General features: G+C 41.8%; 1 pseudogene across 1 annotated transcript in view; it reads left to right on the top strand.

Annotated features, from left to right (window-relative positions):
- Positions 1–8,388: 8,388 nt before the first annotated feature.
- Positions 8,389–17,883, top strand: part of LOC147596569 (protein ARK2N-like) — a 41,913-nt pseudogene continuing 32,418 nt past the window's right edge. The window contains exon 1 of the transcript XR_015261357.1: positions 8,389–9,120. The product of XR_015261357.1 is annotated as a protein ARK2N-like (transcript). The remainder of the gene's footprint in view (positions 9,121–17,883) is intronic.

Here is a 17,883-nt window from a genome sequence, read left to right on the forward strand (position 1 = left end):
TGTTTCCGTGATCGCTGCTCGGGACGGGCTGTATCGGTCATTGGGACATCGGGTAGTGAGAAAATGTACATTGTTCACTTTGTATATTTTAATATCCTTATATTCTGTTATTATTGTAGTTTTCCCTTGTTATTTTAGTAACCTGTCTTCATCTCAACCCATGAGTTTTCCTTCCTTCCCAATTCTCTCCCCCATTCCTGCTGGGGAGGGGGAGGGTGAGCAAGAAACTGTGTAGTGACAAGGGCTAAACCACAACAAACACTTAGAAGAAAATAAAAAAGAATGTGTGGTATCTCAGGGAGGAGGTGAGCAAGTCCAAAAGACAGCAGTAGGGAAGTGCAGAAAGCATTGGTACTTCTATGTTTGGATGTGGATTTTTTTTCTGACTTGATTACTTAGACATTTTGTTGTTCTATGTGTTATTCGTACTAGAACGTCACTGGTGAGTTTGCTCAATTAAGCATGTTGACTTTTAATGGAAAGGAAGGTGACTGGAGTAGAAAAAAAAAACCAAAAAACATGACCAACACACAGATTCCCCTTGCAAAGGTTTTTGGTGAAGCTTTGGAAGTGACCAGAGTCATTCACACTTCATCTCTTCAAAGTTATGTGATCTTCTGTCAGAAGTGGACATAACTTTGGTGTTTTACAAAATTTTTCTCTTGTATCATGAAGTGGACTTGTGCATTATGGTCAGCTCTTCAGTACCCCCAGTCACGTGCTGCTTCTGTCCTTTCCCAACCCACCATCCTTAGACATGTAGTCTGTCAAGTGTTTGATTTAGAGTTCTTGATGGGCTTGCTTGAGGTTTTTTTTTTTGGTTTTTTTTTTTTTTTGAAGTCAACTGTTTTAAATAATTTGTTAGCCTCGGTTGTGTACATTAGTCATTACCTCTCTCACACCTCTGATTTATTCCATCTATGCTCAGTTACATTGGGTAAATGTGAGATAATATCCATTGGTGATGGAAATAATTGTTTATTTAAGTGTGAGCCACTATAGTCTTCAGTTCCGTATAAATACGGAAATGTATTCAGTATTTTAATCTAAATCTGACTTCCATGATGCTGGAGCTGTAAGGTAGTAGGAGGTGCTTGGGAAGGATCTCTGTAGTTAACTGTGTATTCTGAACAAGTAGCTCATGTGCAGCAATGCAGTTTAACTTTTCATTTACATAGTCACAAAAGCTTAAAGAACATACTTGATGTTATTTTCTACAAAAATGTAGGTACGGTTTCTGATTTTTTTTTTTTTCTTTAATTACAGCTTGTGAATGAATGGGTAGTGGTGTGAGGAGGTAGGTTGTTCAAACTGTTTTATTTCAATGCTAAAATGACATTAAAAGACAATATTCTGCTAGATAATTTTTTCATTTAAAGAATTGCTAGAACTGACGTAAGGAGGTGATACAGTTTTAAGCAGGGAAAAGTAGTGGTCTCACCTCTGAATAAGAGGAAATGTGTCAGTAATAAACTGAAGTGACTTCTAACAACAAGCTGCTATGAAAAACTTAATACATTTGAAGTCAGAATCTGTCCAGAGCTGCTGAGAAAAAGAGCTGGTTTGCTTCATATAAACTAGGCATTCTTTATCATGAATCAATTCAATAACATGTAAAATGATAATGTACAATTAAGGTTAGGGTATCATAGTGTTTATTAAGTATTTCAGGACTTATTGTTTGTTTGAGTGAAACTCATTTCCTTCTGACAAATACAATTATAATGAAGAACATTTACTGAGAGCAAAGCAAACAAAAATATTATGAATGATGTATGAGTGGCCAGTTTTTGATAAAGGACATGCATCATGCCATCTTTGATATAACTCTTTGTGCAGTAGTATATATTACTTAATAGCATACACTCCATGATAGGTGTTCTTTAGGAAGCTACTGACACCTCTGTTTGAATATAATTTTTATCTTCAAAAATCTCTTCTCAGAGCAAACAGTGCTGTGAAAGAAACACTCAGTACTTGCTCCTGTGTCTAGTTGGAACCTGTGAGTTCAAGGTGTGATGAGACCAAACAGCAGGTAGTTCTTAATCAGATATTTTTGGGGTTTTTTTGGGTTTTTTTTTTTTTAATTTTTTTTAATTTTAAAGGGATGGCTTGTTGCTTTCCCTCCCTTCCCTCGTCTTCCTGCCAGCTCTGGCAGAAAACTTCACTTTTCTGATTTTGTTTTCTGCTGGCTTAATGAAGTGAATGTACCCAAGAAGGGATGAGGCAGTTCTAGTGCAAAGGAGGGAATATGACTGCGCAGTCACAATGAGGTGGTAAAAGAGCAGGGGGTAAAACCCATCCCTATTAGGGGCAGGGAGCTGTTAGACTGGCTGGGCTGTCTGCTAATCAGATCTTCAGAATTCTTCTGGATTTCTTCACTAAAGTGCAGGTTTCATAGTGTACAAATTATATGCTGTTACAAATAAATCCATTATTTGAAAATATTTCCCAGGTAAAGGTACAGTTAGATATTGAATGGTTTCTGCATACTAGTGTGCTCTATGTATGGCCCGAAAATAAAATAATTTTTATTGGAAAAATCTAGCACAAAAGTTTTTACAGAATTGCCTTTTAAAATCATCAGTGCAGTATCTGTGCATCAGAAAAAGGAGAATGACATTTCTGAGCAATGTCTAATTAAGTATCCATCTGTCTCTCCAAGCATCACAGCTTATTTTTCAGTGCTATGTTGTTCTCATTTAAGTAAGAAACTGATCTTTCTGTAGCATCACCTTGAGATTACTTTTCTTAATACTGTTACTAGAAAAGTGAGTGGCAGGAAAGGAATGGGAGTTTTTCACTATAGTCTCTTCCTCTCTCTGATCTATACATTTCTCAAGTAGAACTAAATACATTTTCCCTTTCTTTGAGACAAGGCTTTCCTTGGCATAGATATTTTCCCATGAACTGTTTGTATTCTTCCCTGCAGTAAAGTCTGTTTGAGTCACAACAGACTTTTTTTTTTTTTCCATCTATATAAATATCAAGTTCTTTTTTATATATGTACTAATATGTGAAATTTTGTCTTTTTAAATAGCCCGTTCAAGGGACCCAGAGAGTACAAACCTAATCAGAGCAAATATTTTTTCCACACATATGGAAACACATGTCAAAGTTGACCAGATATACTTTTTGTGGAGTTACTAGTCCCTGTGCTGCCTTCTCACTGAAAATACAATTCACTGATCCCTGTGTGAGGGATCAAACCTACGTGATTTGAGTAGTTAAAGTAAGATCCTACTTAATAATGATAATTCTTCTTAAGTCATTGATTTAGACTGTTAGCAAGGTGGCAACATGTAGATGCAATGTAATTTTTTTCTGGCTCATAGGCCAGAGAGATGGAAAGGCAACTACAGGTGTTTTTATAGTCCCTTTGGGAGCTGTGAAGTAGATGATGTTCCCAAGTAGGATGTTTGTGAAAAAAAGTATCTCATTCACTTCGGCTGCCCTTTAGCTTTGTGTTGAGCTCTGTTCCTTGTGCTCCCCAGGCTAAGAGGATGAATACTGTAGAGGCTGTTCTGCAGTTATTAGTATGAATATTTAATTAAATTTATTTTGTCTGGGCTAACATTCTTCTGGTATGTGTTTGAGCAACCATTTTTCAAAACTCTTAGAAAAATTATTTTTCTCTTCAAAGTACATGACCAGAGCAGAGCTGGGAGTCACGCAAGCAGGTACAATACATATCCCACTGTCTATAACTCTTGACCAGTCATTAAATCATCAAATTTGTTTTACTTATTTGTATAATATAATTATTTGATAATGTAGATTTGTGGATGAAATATGTAGGAATACTTTTTTATTTTATTACAGTATTGGGATGCATTTATGTCTCAGAACATGTACATTCATCATCTGGGTTTGTTGATGCTGTGCTGTGGCTTTGGAAACAAATTGGTTCTTACATGATATTTATTGCCTACATTAAATTACCATCTCCAGAAATTCTTCTTTTAAGTTGCTTTCAAGAGTTTTACTCAGTGCAAGTGGTGGCAAACATTTTTTGTTATATATATATATATATATACTCCTGTATTTTTCCTGTATTTTACAGTATGTATTTTATTCTTTTTTGGAAATAAAATGCTAGGTTTACTGTTTGTTTTGAGGTTTTGGTTTTTTTTTTGTTTTGGTTTGGTTTTTGGTTTGTTGGGTTTTTTTTTTTTTTTCTTTTCCATATTTAGCAGACCTAGAGTTGTCATCTTTCTTGTGTTGTCTGATATTAAGTAAGCTTTCTTTCCTTAACTGGAGTTTCTCTCACATAAATATTTTCATAATTCCCTTGTACCATACAGGATTTCATTCATTAGCCTGAAGGAAGCATGAACTCTATTTTCATATTCTTTAAAAATGAAGTTTGAAAGTGAGTTAGGGCAGACAGGACTGCACTGAGCTTTTCGCAGCACCCTTTTAGAAGCAGGGAAGTAGCCTTATTCCGTGCTGTGGATGGGGAGGGGGGGGAAGCAGCATAAAATTACATACATACAATTACAGGCAGTTTGGGATGAATCAGAAAACTAAAAGAAGGATTATCAGGGTGCACAAAAATCTCTGAACCATCCATGCTTTCTCAGGCTGCTCAGGTACAAATTGCCCTTGTTTGCAGAAATGTGGGTTTTTAAAACCAGTGGATTAAATCTTAACGCTTTTTTTTTCTTGTCTACGCTTTTTTTGGGGTGCCATAAATTTATCATTTACTATACTTCCCATAAGCAATTTGTTCCATTCACCTGTAAGCGAATGTGGTAATTGAAAGATCTTTATTTTGTGTTGAGTTCCAAGTGAAAATTTAGGTGGAAGACAAAGTGTGAATAATGAAGATAAAATGGCAAATATTGATCTCTAAAACAAAATTTCCTGAAGGTGCTTCAGATACTTTTGAGTTGATAATGTGCAAGTTATCAATCAGATGAATAGCTTTTTTTTTTGTGTGTTTGTACTGAAGCAATGCCATTTACTAAATTATAGCGTGAAGTAAAATGTAGGATACTGGTGTAGGTGGATACAGTTTTGTGCTTGCAGCCCATACTACTTGATGCTGTTTTCCTAACAGATTTGAGAGAAACTAGATCAGCCTGTAGGTTCTCATACAACCAGGACTTGTATGGGAGACACTCAAGGAGCACTTGAATGGTGTATTAGATACTCCTAAAAAGTCTTCACATGACTCACCGGCACAGTGGTTATCTGCTGAGACCAAATCTGAGTTACACATAGCTAATGCTTCTAAAGACATTGCCTGTAGATGTCGTAAACCCTGTGCCCATGACAATTTAGTATCAATTCATGGCACTTCTTGTAAATACGCATTTGGTATGTGAGATCTGCTGGCAGAGCAGTTCCACTGGAAAAGGAAAGTGTTTGTAGTCTTGCGCTGTAATCTTGAGCAGCTGCTTGGTTTCTGCTCAGAGTGACTGGATTTCTCCTATGTCATGTCGGTACTGTAAGTTTGAAAATTACTGTAAAAACATTGTAATTTTATAAGATTGAGGTTCTGTTCAACTGAAAGTAGATTTCTCATAGATATGGAAATTGCACAATAGTCTAATCTGTCTAGGTAGATGACTACCAAGTCTGGGAATTTTCAGGCTGACATCGTTCATAAGGGCTAAAATTCTCCATTAAAATACGTTTAAAGTTCAAGGTAAAGAAGTTTAGAGTATGTTGCTTATAATATATTGATTTAAATTTTATAAAGTAAGAGTTTAGAAATATTTTTATTATTTTTCTGATCCGTAGTTCAGCCCCACTCAGGAACAGATTATGCAGTCTCTCTCTCACTCCACCCACACTCCGAGAGAACAGGGAGAGAAAAATATAAGGAAAAACGGCTCGAGGTTTGAGATAAGGACAGGGAGAAATCCTTAAAGTTACCGTCACAGGCAAAACAGACTCGACTTGGGGAAAACTATTCATTTATTACTACAAACAGCAGGAGAATGAGACAGAGAACAAGATAACCTCCCCCCACCCCCCACCCCTCCCTCTTCCCGGGCTTAACATTATCTCTACTACCTTCCCCTCCCGAGCGGCACAGGGGGGAAGAGGGAATGGGGATTGTGGTCAGTTCATCACATGTTGTTTCACGCCGCTGCTTCATGGTTGGGGGAAGAACTCCTCGCATTCCACCCTTGCTTCGTTGTGGGGTCCCACCCCTACACCACAGTCCTTCGTGGAACTGCTCCGGCGTGGGTCATCTCTTCCACGGGTGCAGTCCCTTCAGAACAGCTGTCCCAGCGGGCCCTCCACAGGCCACAGCTGCCTTCAGGCATCCACCTCCCCCGGTACGGGGTCCTTCACGGGCTCCAAGAGGATCTCTGTTCCTCCATGGACCTCCATGGGCTGCAGGGGGACAACCTTCTCCACCATGGTCATCACCACAGGCTGCAGGGGAATCTTGGCCAGGAGCAGCATTACTCCTCCCCCTCCTTCTGAACTGACCTTGGTGTCTGCAGCCGTTCCTCACAACAGGCTGGCAGATGTCTCTCAGGATCTTTTTTACATCTTATTCACTTCTCATCTCCTCTCCACTTCTTGCAGCCGGGCTGGACTGAGTTGGGCCCAGTCGGCTGCCTGGCGAGAGGCCAGAGGGTGAGGCCTGCAAGGCCCATGAGGCCTGTGCCTCCCCCTCTGCACCTCTGCCCCGACTCAGCTTCTTCACATCTTCTCTCCTCTGTCTTTTTTTTTTTTCTGTTTTCCCCTTCTTAAATACGTTATCACAGAGGCGTTATCACGGGACATTCTGCTACCAATTGGCTCGGCCTTGGCCAGCAGCAGGTCCGCCCTAGGCCCGGCCGAGTCCACTGAACAAAGGGGAGCGACTTCTAGCAGTTTCCTACAGAAGCTACCACCTTAGGCCCCCCCCTACTAAACAAAACCACGACACCGTTACAGGCAAAACAGACTTGACTTGGGGAAAACTATTCATTTATTGCTAAAAACACAGCAGGAGAATGAGACAGGGAACAAGATAACCTCCCTCCACCCCTCCCTCTTCCCAAGCTTAACATTATCTCTACCACCTTTCCCAGTCTGAGCGGCACAGGGGGGAAGAGGGAATGGGGGTCACGGTCAGTTCATCACACGTTGTTTTATGCCACTGCTTCCTCCTCGGGAGAAGAACTCCTCACATTCCTCCCCTGCTCCATTGTGGGGTCCCTCCCACAGGCCACAGTCCTTCGTGAAATTGCTCCAGCGTGGGTCATCTCTTCCATGGGGTGCAGTCCCTCCAGAACAGCTGCTCCAGTGGGCCCTCCACAGGCCACAGCCTCCTTCAGGCATCCATTTGCCCTGATGTGGGGTCCTCCAGGGGCTGCAGGTGGATCTCTGCTCCTCCACGGACCTCCATGGGCTGCAGGGAGACAACCTGCTCCCCCATGGTCTTCACCACAGGCTGCAGGGGAATCTTGGCCAGGAGCCGCATTCCTCCTCCCCCTCCATCTGAACTGACCTTGGTGTCAGCAGCCGTTCCTCTCACAAGAAAATTTCTTCACAGCAGGCTGGCAGATGTCTCTCTCTCAGGATCTTTTCACATCTCATTTACATCTCATCTCCTTTCTACTTCTTGCAGGCGGGCTGGGATGAGTCAGGCCCAGATGGCTGCCTGGCAGGAGGCCAGAGGGTGAGGCCTGCAAGGCCTACAAAGCTCATGCCTCCTCCTCTCTGCCCCTCCTCAGCTGCTTCACATCTCTTTTTTTTTTTTTTTTTTTTTTTTTTTCTCCTCTCTCTCCTGTTTTCCCCTGCTTAAATACGTTATCGCAGAGGTGTTATCAGGGAACATTCTGCTACCAATTGGCTCAGCCTTGGCCAGCAGTGGATCTGCCCTAGGCCCGGCCGAGTCCACTGAACAAACCCCTAGCAGTTTCCTACAGAAGCTACCACCTTAGGCCCCCTCTCACTAAATAAAACTGGAACAGGGCTAAAATTCTCCATTAAAATACATTTAAAGTTCAAGGTAAAGAAGTTTAGAATATGTTGCTTATAATATATTGATTTAAATTTTATAAAGTAAGAGTTTAGAAATATTTTTATTATTTTTCTGATCCATTTTGATTTTTCTAGTGAGGTAAGCCACACTTAATGTGATTCCAATGCCATCTTTCATGGGTGTGTAAAAGGAAGAATAGTTTGGTGTAACATGATGAGTTTTCTAGGAAAAAGTAAATGAAGAAAACCAATATGATACTGAACCATGCTGTCTGTAATTGACAGCAATGAGTTGTTTAGGTAATACTGTGAAGAGCAGGACTGAGTTATGTGGGTAAATTATTCTTACTGTTCTGTTCTTGTGCAGGCTGCTGTACTGCTGAAGTCCATATCTAGTTCACTCAGTCTTCCAGACCGCATTCTCCATGCTTTGAGACCAGAGGGACTTTGGTTTTTCTGAAATGAAGATGGAGGTAGTGGGAAAAGCAGAACAACTTGTTGATTCGGAAGTTCCACCAAAGACTTTTGAAAAGCATGAGACTGCTTTTGATGAAGATGGACCTATAGAACTGGAGACACAAACTGAGAAAGACAATGTGCCCAGTGCAGCAGACTCTGCAGTGCTCTCTTCAATGCCTTGCTTACTGATGGAAGCGAGGCGAGACTCCTCAGAGTGTCAGCTAGCTTCTACAGAGAGTGATAACCCAACGGGTGGTCGAGTTTATGAGAGTGACTCTTCTAATAATTGCATGCTTTCCCCTTCTTCCAGTGGGCATTTGGCTGACTCAGATACATTGTCTTCCACAGAAGAGAATGAGCCCTGTCAAGCTGAAGCTGCTTTAGAGGGAGACCCTTCTGCAGTGTCTGGAGTTGCAGTTGGGAGGAAGTCCAGACGATCCAGGTCCGAAAGTGAAACTTCAACAATGGCTGCCAAGAAAAACCGACAGTCTAGTAATAAGCAGAATGGTCGAGTTACCAAGGTAAAAGGTCATCGTAGCCAAAAGCACAAAGAAAGGATTCGACTCTTAAGACAGAAACGGGAGGCAGCTGCTCGCAAGAAGTACAACCTGCTGCAGGACAGCAGTACCAGTGATAGTGACCTGACGTGTGACTCAAGCACGAGTTCATCAGATGATGATGAAGAGGTTTCAGGGAGCAGCAAGACAATCACTGCAGAGATACCAGGTAGAGGATGTTTTTTAAACTGACCTGTAACACATCTGACATTTTCTCAACTGTCATGCTAAATGAGATGAGTGACACTTGAGAAAAACCAGGAGAACTGCAGCTTTGTAAATTTGAAGACTGCAGTATATTAGCAAGACATGGGTAAATTTTAAAATCTGTTCAGAGGTTTCAGTGCACTTTTGCACACCAACAAAGCATAGAAATGGTAAGTTGGAGGAAGGACTATCTTTGAATTCTGGAATTTTCAGGTCTTTTCTTTGTAAGCCTATATGAACTCCTATCAGTGCTGTCAGATCCCATTAGATGGTGATAATCTAATAAATACATTCTTAAGATAAGTGACCAACTTTGCTTTAATATATTAAGACCAGAGCTCAGTAGCTGTGTTAGAAATAACATAGCATACCTCTTGCCCACGTTACAGTAAGGCCTTGTTTGCTGCTGCTGTACTTTTCAGCTCTACATTTCAGTGCATGACAAACCTGCTTAGCCTTATTGTAAATTCTTGCAGATTGAAGCTGGTCACCTATTTTAGGACATAAATATGAATTTGTTTATGCAGGTGCCCAAGAAATATCCACACCTAAATTTTCAACGTTTTATAGAAAAATGGTAACAGCTTTGTCTGTTATAAGAATCTATAATTTTTATACTTCTAATTTTGACGCATCCGTGTTAAAATTGGAGTCAGCAAATTATAGAGGCCTTCTCATTTTATTAGCAAAAGAAAGATGAATTCTTCAAGCTTTTTGTCTACTGAGTTTTTGTTATTTTATTAGCCTAAGTGCCGTGGACAGGATTTTGTGTGAATTATTCTTGCAGCGTGTTATACCATAGAACCGTCATCATATGGTAATCTTCATATGGCAATCAAAAATAAAATCACATAAAAAATAAACTTTTTGGCTTGCCAATTTTTACTGGGTTACATGCCTTTTTGCCTTTTGTGCTACTTTTTTTTTTTTTTGAGTTTATCAGCTTATATAGGGCAAGAACATTTAAAGGAAAACTGCAACAATTAGTCTTAAGTTGCTGAACCGATGTTTGCTAGATGAATTATTTAAAATATTTGCAGCAGATTTTACAAATAACTGTTTTAACTTACTTGATTATAGTCGATGATTCTTTCACCATGAGAAGTGGCATTTTTCCCCACATATTGCTAGGAAGCAGGTTGTATAAAGGAAGTTAATGTTTATTATTAGAAGGTCTGGGAAAGGCTTAGCCCTCCTATAATTATTGTGTAGTAAACTTTTAGTAGATATCTAAAATTATTTTTACCAATTTAGTAGTTAGACTTCTAGCTTTCATAGTTTTGTGCCTTTTTATTTACTATATTTACGCTTTGCTAGGCAATGAAACGATGATTTAAAGCCTGTTGAAGACAACTGTTTCATTGAGTTTTGGGACAGGTTCCTCCCCACTCCCCAAAACACACACAATAAATCCCCCAGCTTATATTCTTTTTTTTAAGTCATAAAAGTACCTTGCGACCCAGAAAGGCACCACATGGTATTTTCAGATCTGCTTAGATTTCTGCATTCCATTGCAGTGACCTGAAACCACTCTAGGGTACTTTTTCTGTGTCACTAGGCTCTTCTGTATTTGAGCTCCCAGTCTTAGCTGTGAGATGCTTGCAGTGAAAAGATCCCATTGCAGTGCACAGAAGAACTTGATTATTTAGTGATGATTACACCAAGGCTCAATTTTACCTGCAATGCAAGATGTGGGAGTGCAAAAACCATCCTGAGGAACAATTACATTTATTCTTATTTCATAGCATGTATCATCTGCTTGATTCTAAATTACATTTAAGACATTAAAACTTTTGAGCTGTCCTTTTGGAATTAGATGCACTGTGTACCTGCCACATGGCAGTTTTCCTTTAAATAGAAACAACTTTGGTTTGTGGGAAACAGTCTCCACGTACAAGAGCAAAATACTCTCTGTAGAGATAAGGACAAGGTTGGCCAAAAATGCATCCTGTGCTACTTGTGGGTTAATGAAATGTTGTGGTCTTAACAGATGCAGTGGAGCTGTGAGTCTGAGTAGGACTCCTAGCTCTCTGTTGCAGTGGTAGGTTCACATGCCATCTGTGATCCCTCTTCTTGGAACTGGCGAAGTGCTTAGCTTAACTTAATTTCCCCCCCCCCCCCCCGAAAGCTATTTTAGCGCACTTAGCATTACACTGTGAATATCCTCAAAATTTAGGGAATGAATTCACACAGTCAAAAGCTAAAAGTTTTAACTTGATACTTGAACTTGAGTGTCAAGAAACTACAATGCACATGTCAGAAGGACATAAGCATGAAAAACTTCTGCCTTTACTTTTGAAGAAGTCTGTACACGTTGATGGAGAATAGTTTTACAGGTAGCCTGTGTTCCCCTTAGTTTTACTGTATTTGGACGCTTTAGCTGTAGTGTTGGTTACTGTCTCAGCAGAGCTTATTATTGGGACTGATTTTCAAATGTCTGTTGTCTGAAAAATAGCTTTGCCAACAGAGAGGCTCTAAAATTTTTAGTGAGTTAATTTAATGTGGCCTTCATGTACAAAGATTGTACATACTCTGGCTCTTAACCTTCTATCAACACATGTAGTGTTACAGAAGACCATTTGCTTGTGCATGGTCTGAAAATTTAAGTGCCACATCCGAGAATACAGTAGTAGTCTTTTGTGTCATGTTACGAAACCTCTTCCATCTTAATAGTGCAGTTATTTTTTTCAAACCATCCACATCACTGCTTCTGAAATATGTTTGGCTAAATTAGTATGATACAGGAAATACTCAATGAAATAGATAATAATGCCATGAAGTTGTGAACTGAGCATTTGTGCAATAGAGAGTCAATTTTTTTCTCTGCTGAACTCAAATGTAATGTGGATTAAAATACTATCAGGCTTGTTTGTCTTATCAAGAAAGATTGAAGAGTAAAGAATTGAGATATCTGCCAGGTTAACTCCTGGCTCAGGGAGTGGTGCTGCAGCCAGGGCTTTGGGTATCTAGATCATGGGGCGTGCTTTGAGAAGCCCAGGCTGCTAGGGGCGGAGGGCGTGCACCTAACCAAGAGGGGGAAGAGTGTGTTTGGACAAAGACTTGCCAGGCTCGTCCGGAGGGCTTTAAACTAGTGTTGCTGGGGGAGGGGGAGCACAGTTCAGCCCACTGCTGTCAGCATGGTGCCAGTGCCAGCACCGAGGGTCCAGAAGCTGAGGAGGGATCACAGATAAGTGCAAATGAACCTAAACTGCGGTGCAATAGCACCCCTGTCGCTCCAGCCAGCAAGTCGGCTTTGTTGGGGGCCCAGCTGAAGTGTCTCTATACCAATGCACGCAGCATGGGGAATAAACAGGAAGAGCTGGAGATGCGTGCACACGAGCAGGGCTACGACCTCGTTGGCATCACGGAGACGTGGTGGGATGACACATACGACTGGAGCGTCAACATGGAAGGGTATAGGCTTTTTAGAAAGGACAGGAAGGGGAGACGAGGAGGGGGTGTCGCTCTCTATCTCAGCAACCGGCTGGAGTGTGTGGAGCTCCTCCTGGGGATGGAGGAGGAGCTGACAGAGAGCTTATGGGTCAAGATTAGAGGATGGGGATGGACAGGGGACGTCACGGTGGGGGTCTGTTACAGGCCGCCTGGCCAGGAGGACAGAGCAGACGAAGTTCTCTATAGGCAGATAGGAGCAGCCTCACGGTCACAGGCCCTGGTCCTCATGGGGGACTTCAACCACCCTGACATCTGTTGGAGAGACAACACGGCAGGGCACAGGCAGTCCAGGAGGTTCCTGGAATGCGTGGATGACAACTTCCTCCTGCAGGCGATAGAGGAGCCGACAAGGAGGGGTGCCATGCTCGACCTTGTGCTCACCAACAGGGAGGGGCTGGTGGGGGATGTGAAATTAAAGGACAGCCTTGGCTGCAGCCACCATGACATGGTGGAGTTCAAGATCCACTGAGCAGCAAGGAAACTACATGGCAAGCTCTCTGCCCTAGACTTCAGGAAGGCGGACTTCGGCCTCTTCAGGGACCTGATGGGCCAAGTGCCATGGGAGGCGGCCCTGGAGGGAAGAGGGGCCCAGGAAAGTTGGTCCATATTCAAGGAGCACCTCCTCCAAGCTCAGCAGAAGTGCATCCCGATGAAAAACAAGTCGGGCAAAAAGGCCAGGAGGCTGGCATGGATGAGCAAGGAGCTCCTGGACCAACTGAAAGTGAAAAAGGAAGCCTATAGAGGGTGGAAGCAGGGACAGGTAGCCTGGGAGGACTACAAAGAGGCTGTGCGAGTGGCCAGGGATAAGGAAAGGAAGGCCAAAGCCCTGGCAGAACTGAATCTGGCCAGGGATATAAAATGCAACAAGAAGAGCTTCTATAGGTATGTAGGGGACAAAAGAAAGTCCAGAGAAAATGTAGGCCCCCTCCAGAAGGGAACTGGTGTCCTGGTTACCCAGGACACGGAGAAGGCTGAGGTGCTCAATGCCTTTTTTTGCCTCAGTCTTCACCGACAAGAGTTCCTGTCCCACCACCCAAGCTGTAGAAGGTGCAAGCAGGGACTGCGAGGATGAAGAACCGCCCACTGTACTCGAAGAGAAGGTTCGGGATCATCTGAGGAACTTGAAGGTGCACGAGCCCATGGGACCTGATGAGATCCATCCACGGGTCCTGAGGGAACTGGTGGATGAAGTTGCCAAGCCACTGGCCATCGTATTTGAGAAGTCGTGGCGGTCTGGTGAGGTCTCCGATGACTGGAAGAGAGGGAACATAACCCCAATTTTTAAAAAGGGGAATAAGGAAGACCCGGGTAACTACAGGCCGGTCAGCCTCACCTCTGTGCCTGGCAAGGTCATGGAGCAGATTCTCCTGGAAACCATGCTAAGGCACATGGAGAGCAAGGAGGTGGTTGGTGACAGCCAACATGGCTTCACCAAGGGCAGATCGTGCCTGACCAATTTGGTGGCCTTCTATGACGGGGTGACGGCATCAGTGGACAAGGGATGAGCAACTGACATCATCTACCTGGACTTGTGCAAAGCTTTTGACACTGTCCCGCACGACATCCTTCTCTCTAAACTAGAGAGACATGGGTTTGATGGACGGACCACTCGGTGGATAAGGAGTTGGCTGGATGGCCGCACTCAGAGAGCGGTGGTCAATGGCTCAATGTCCATGTGGAGACCGGTCACGAGTGGCGTCCCTCAGGGGTCCGTGCTGGGCCCGGCCCTGTTCAACATCTTTGTCGGCGACATGGACAGTGGGATAGAGTGCACCCTCAGCAAGTTTGCCGATGACACCAAGTTGTGTGGTGCCGTCAACACGCTGGAAGGGAGGGATGCCATCCAGAGGGACCTTGACAGGCTGGAGAGGTGGGCCCGTGCCAACCTCATGAAGTTCAACCAGGCCAAGTGCAAGGTCCTGCACCTGGGTCATGGCAATCCCAGGCACAAATACAGGCTGGGCGGGGAATGGATTGGATTGAGAGGAGCCCTGAGGAGAAGGACTTGGGAGTGCTGGTGGATGAGAAGCTTAACATGAGCAGGCAATGCGCCCTTGCGGCCCAGAAGGCCAACCGCATCCTGGGCTGCATCAAGAGGAGCGTGGCCAGCAGGTCGAGGGAGGTGATTCTCCCCCTCTACTCTGCCCTGGTGAGACCCCACCTGGAGTACTGTGTCCAGTTCTGGAGCCCCCAGCACAAGAAGGACATGGACCAGTTGGAGAAGGTCCACAGGAGGGCCACGAAGATGATAAAAGGGCTGGAGCACCTCTCCTGCGAGGACAGGCTGAGAGAGTTGGGGCTGTTCAGCCTGGAGAAGAGGAGGCTCCGGGGAGACCTGATAGCGGTCTTCCAGTACCTCAAGGGGGCCTACAAGAAAGATGGGGAGAGGCTGTTTAGTAGGGCCTGTTGCAATAGGACGAGAGGTAATGGTTTTAAAATAGAGGGGGGTAGATTTAGATTGGAAATTAGGAAAAAATTTTTTACGATGCGAGTTATAGAACACTGGAACAGGTTGCCCAGAGAGGTGGTGGAAGCCCCATCCCTGGAAACGTTCAAGGCCAGGCTGGATGAGGCTCTGAGCAACCTGACCTAGTCAGGGATGTCCCTGCTCCTTGCAGGGGGGTTGGACTAGATGACCTTTGAAGGTCCCTTCCAACCCTAACCATTCTATGATTCTATGATCTTAGTGCTGATGCTTCAGTACAAATATTGTGGGCTCAGTAGGAGCTAAGCACAATATATGTTATTCTGAATGCATGATATGGTATTAATTTAAACCTGAAAATACAGGTTCAATCTAAACATCATGGGTGCTACTTGAGAATCTTTTCACCGACCTGAGCAGTCATAATCTTGGCCTCTTTAATTCAGGGAATGCCATGGTTTTTGAGTTATTGCAGATGAGGAGCAATCTCTTGTCTTTTAATGATTAAGCTTTTCTGTTGGCATTTAGGATTTTGCAATTCTTAAACAAACACCAGATAGCATTCCTGGCATAAGAGCATGATCTTTGAGTCCTGAAATAGGTTCTCCTACACCTGCTGTTGTTGAAAAGTTTTTTCCTTTAAACAATTTCAAATTTGACCATGCAAATTAACTCTGAATGAAACTGACATGAGAGCAAGTCTAGGAATCTATATTTATTTCTATGTAAACACACTTTTCCTTGGAAGAAGGGAGTTTTTAAAATTCAAATATAATATGAAAATAAAAATTCAAATATAATATGAAAAAATTGGCATTTCACCACCATTGTGCTTTCTACACCTCAGAAAAATCTGAATTGAAATAGGGATGACTAATGTTTAAGGCTTTCAAAAAATCTGTTAAAAAGTTTGAATATACATAAATTCAAAGAGAGAGACAGTGTGTGTGAGGGACTCTCAACCAGGTTACTTCCTCCTTAGAATTGCACATAGGCCTTGAATGAAGCATCTTGCAAGGAATGAATTTGGTTGGAGTAGCTCAGAATGACAATTATATAGGAAGGGGGGGGTGTGGAATTTTGAGTGACTTGTGGTAAAATACTAATTTGGAAATGTTGGGTAGTGTAATGACACAGAGCAATCCACCATTGCTAATCAGAATGAAGATGTGGTATATCTTAAATTGTTAGATTGACCTATTTCCTATATTAAATAACTTTGTATTTGGTCATTATTTGAATAGTACTTAATAGATCTCATAAAGAGATAGCATTGGGGAATTTCTTAGGTGCTTTTCTGCATAAGGTATTGTCCTGAAAGTAAGATATGAGCCTTAGATTCTGACTCCTTTGTGATAGCAAATTTCTTTGCCTTTTAACTTGATGTAACTTCAAAGCTATAGAGCTGTAAGTTTACAGATAGCAAAGGAACCAATTAGATAAATGTTAACATTTTTATTATATTAAAAATGTATTTTTAGACTTTTTAATACTGAAGGCCACCAGTAAAGAAAAGATTGAGTAAGGCTTGTTAGAAGAGCTGCAAGGGAAGCATTTGAAGCATTGCTTTGCTGCTACTGTAAATTGTAGATGTACTATGAATTATACCTTTTAAAAATAGTATTGCAGGGTAATATATGTCTCAATATATAGTCCCTTCAGTTTACAAAACAGTTTTGTCAACTTTGACCATGCTAGTTCATTCTTGACTTTAAAAGCCTAATTAGGTTATGTCTCACATATTGCCATCAATATTTTTTATTTAAATTGCAATTAAAATTTACTCATCATTACTTAAAGGTATCTGATCATAAGCCTGTGGAAGTCAGAAAGACTGCCGTTTAGTTACTTGGTCTTAGGATAAGATCCCTGACTAAAGATGAATAAACAGAATCATACTGGATGTTGAACACTAGAACTGTATGAACAGAAGGAATATTTTTTTTCAGGGAGGAAAAAGACATTAGATATACAAAATGAACCACAGTTTAGGAAAAAGGTACCATTTTACTTAATTTAGTTAAAATGCAGTCAGAGGGATGTAAATTAGTTGCTATAAAGTAATTCATTTTTGAGCAGAATGACCTGAATGCTGAATTTCCAGCCTGACACGTAAACAGTTGGGAGAGAAGACTTGAAACGTAGAGTTTTTAATAGAAGGTTTTTGGCCCCTGATGGGTAGTATTGCTACTTCTCAGAAATAAGAGAATAATTCTAGGCTTTGTTTAGCTGTTACTGAAGGACTTATGTATACCTCATTTAAATAGCTTCTAAAAAGAATGTATTGTTTAAGTAATACTGTAATTTCATGTACTCAGTGAAATTCCAATAAAGATTTAGTGCCTTATATATTTCTTAGTAAATATTTGCTTGGGTTGTGCAATGATTTCTCTCATTTTTAGGATATTTTCTATTGTTCTTAAGCCAATGGGTCCCACAAGTTTCACGTTTACATATTAAATTGTCAGCTTCTGTAGCTGCTTTGTGTAGTTTAATGTGATGCTTGTCTTGCTTGAATTACCTTAGGTAACGTTTGTGTGTTTGGAGGGCATACACACATTGTTTATTATTCCTCAAACAGATACAGAGCCTCCTTTTCTTGGGGTTTTATTGTTTCCTAGGGGATTCTTGAGTGAACTCTAAACTTAAAAATATAGATACCACTGCCTTTTCTTATTGATATGTAGAGTAAGATAATGAGGATGGCCATCTTCTCTTGCTGCCGAAGTTCTTCCTGGTAATCCCAAAGCCAGTTATTTTAACCATCTTTTTGATGTATAGAAGGAAGGAGAAAAATTTCTTTCCAACTATGCCCTGTCTGTTTTCTGCCTTGCCTAGAATTAACTC

This window comes from Chlamydotis macqueenii, chromosome W (genome assembly GCF_036417535.1).
Source record: "Chlamydotis macqueenii isolate bChlMac1 chromosome W, bChlMac1.mat, whole genome shotgun sequence".
NCBI lineage: Eukaryota > Metazoa > Chordata > Aves > Otidiformes > Otididae > Chlamydotis > Chlamydotis macqueenii.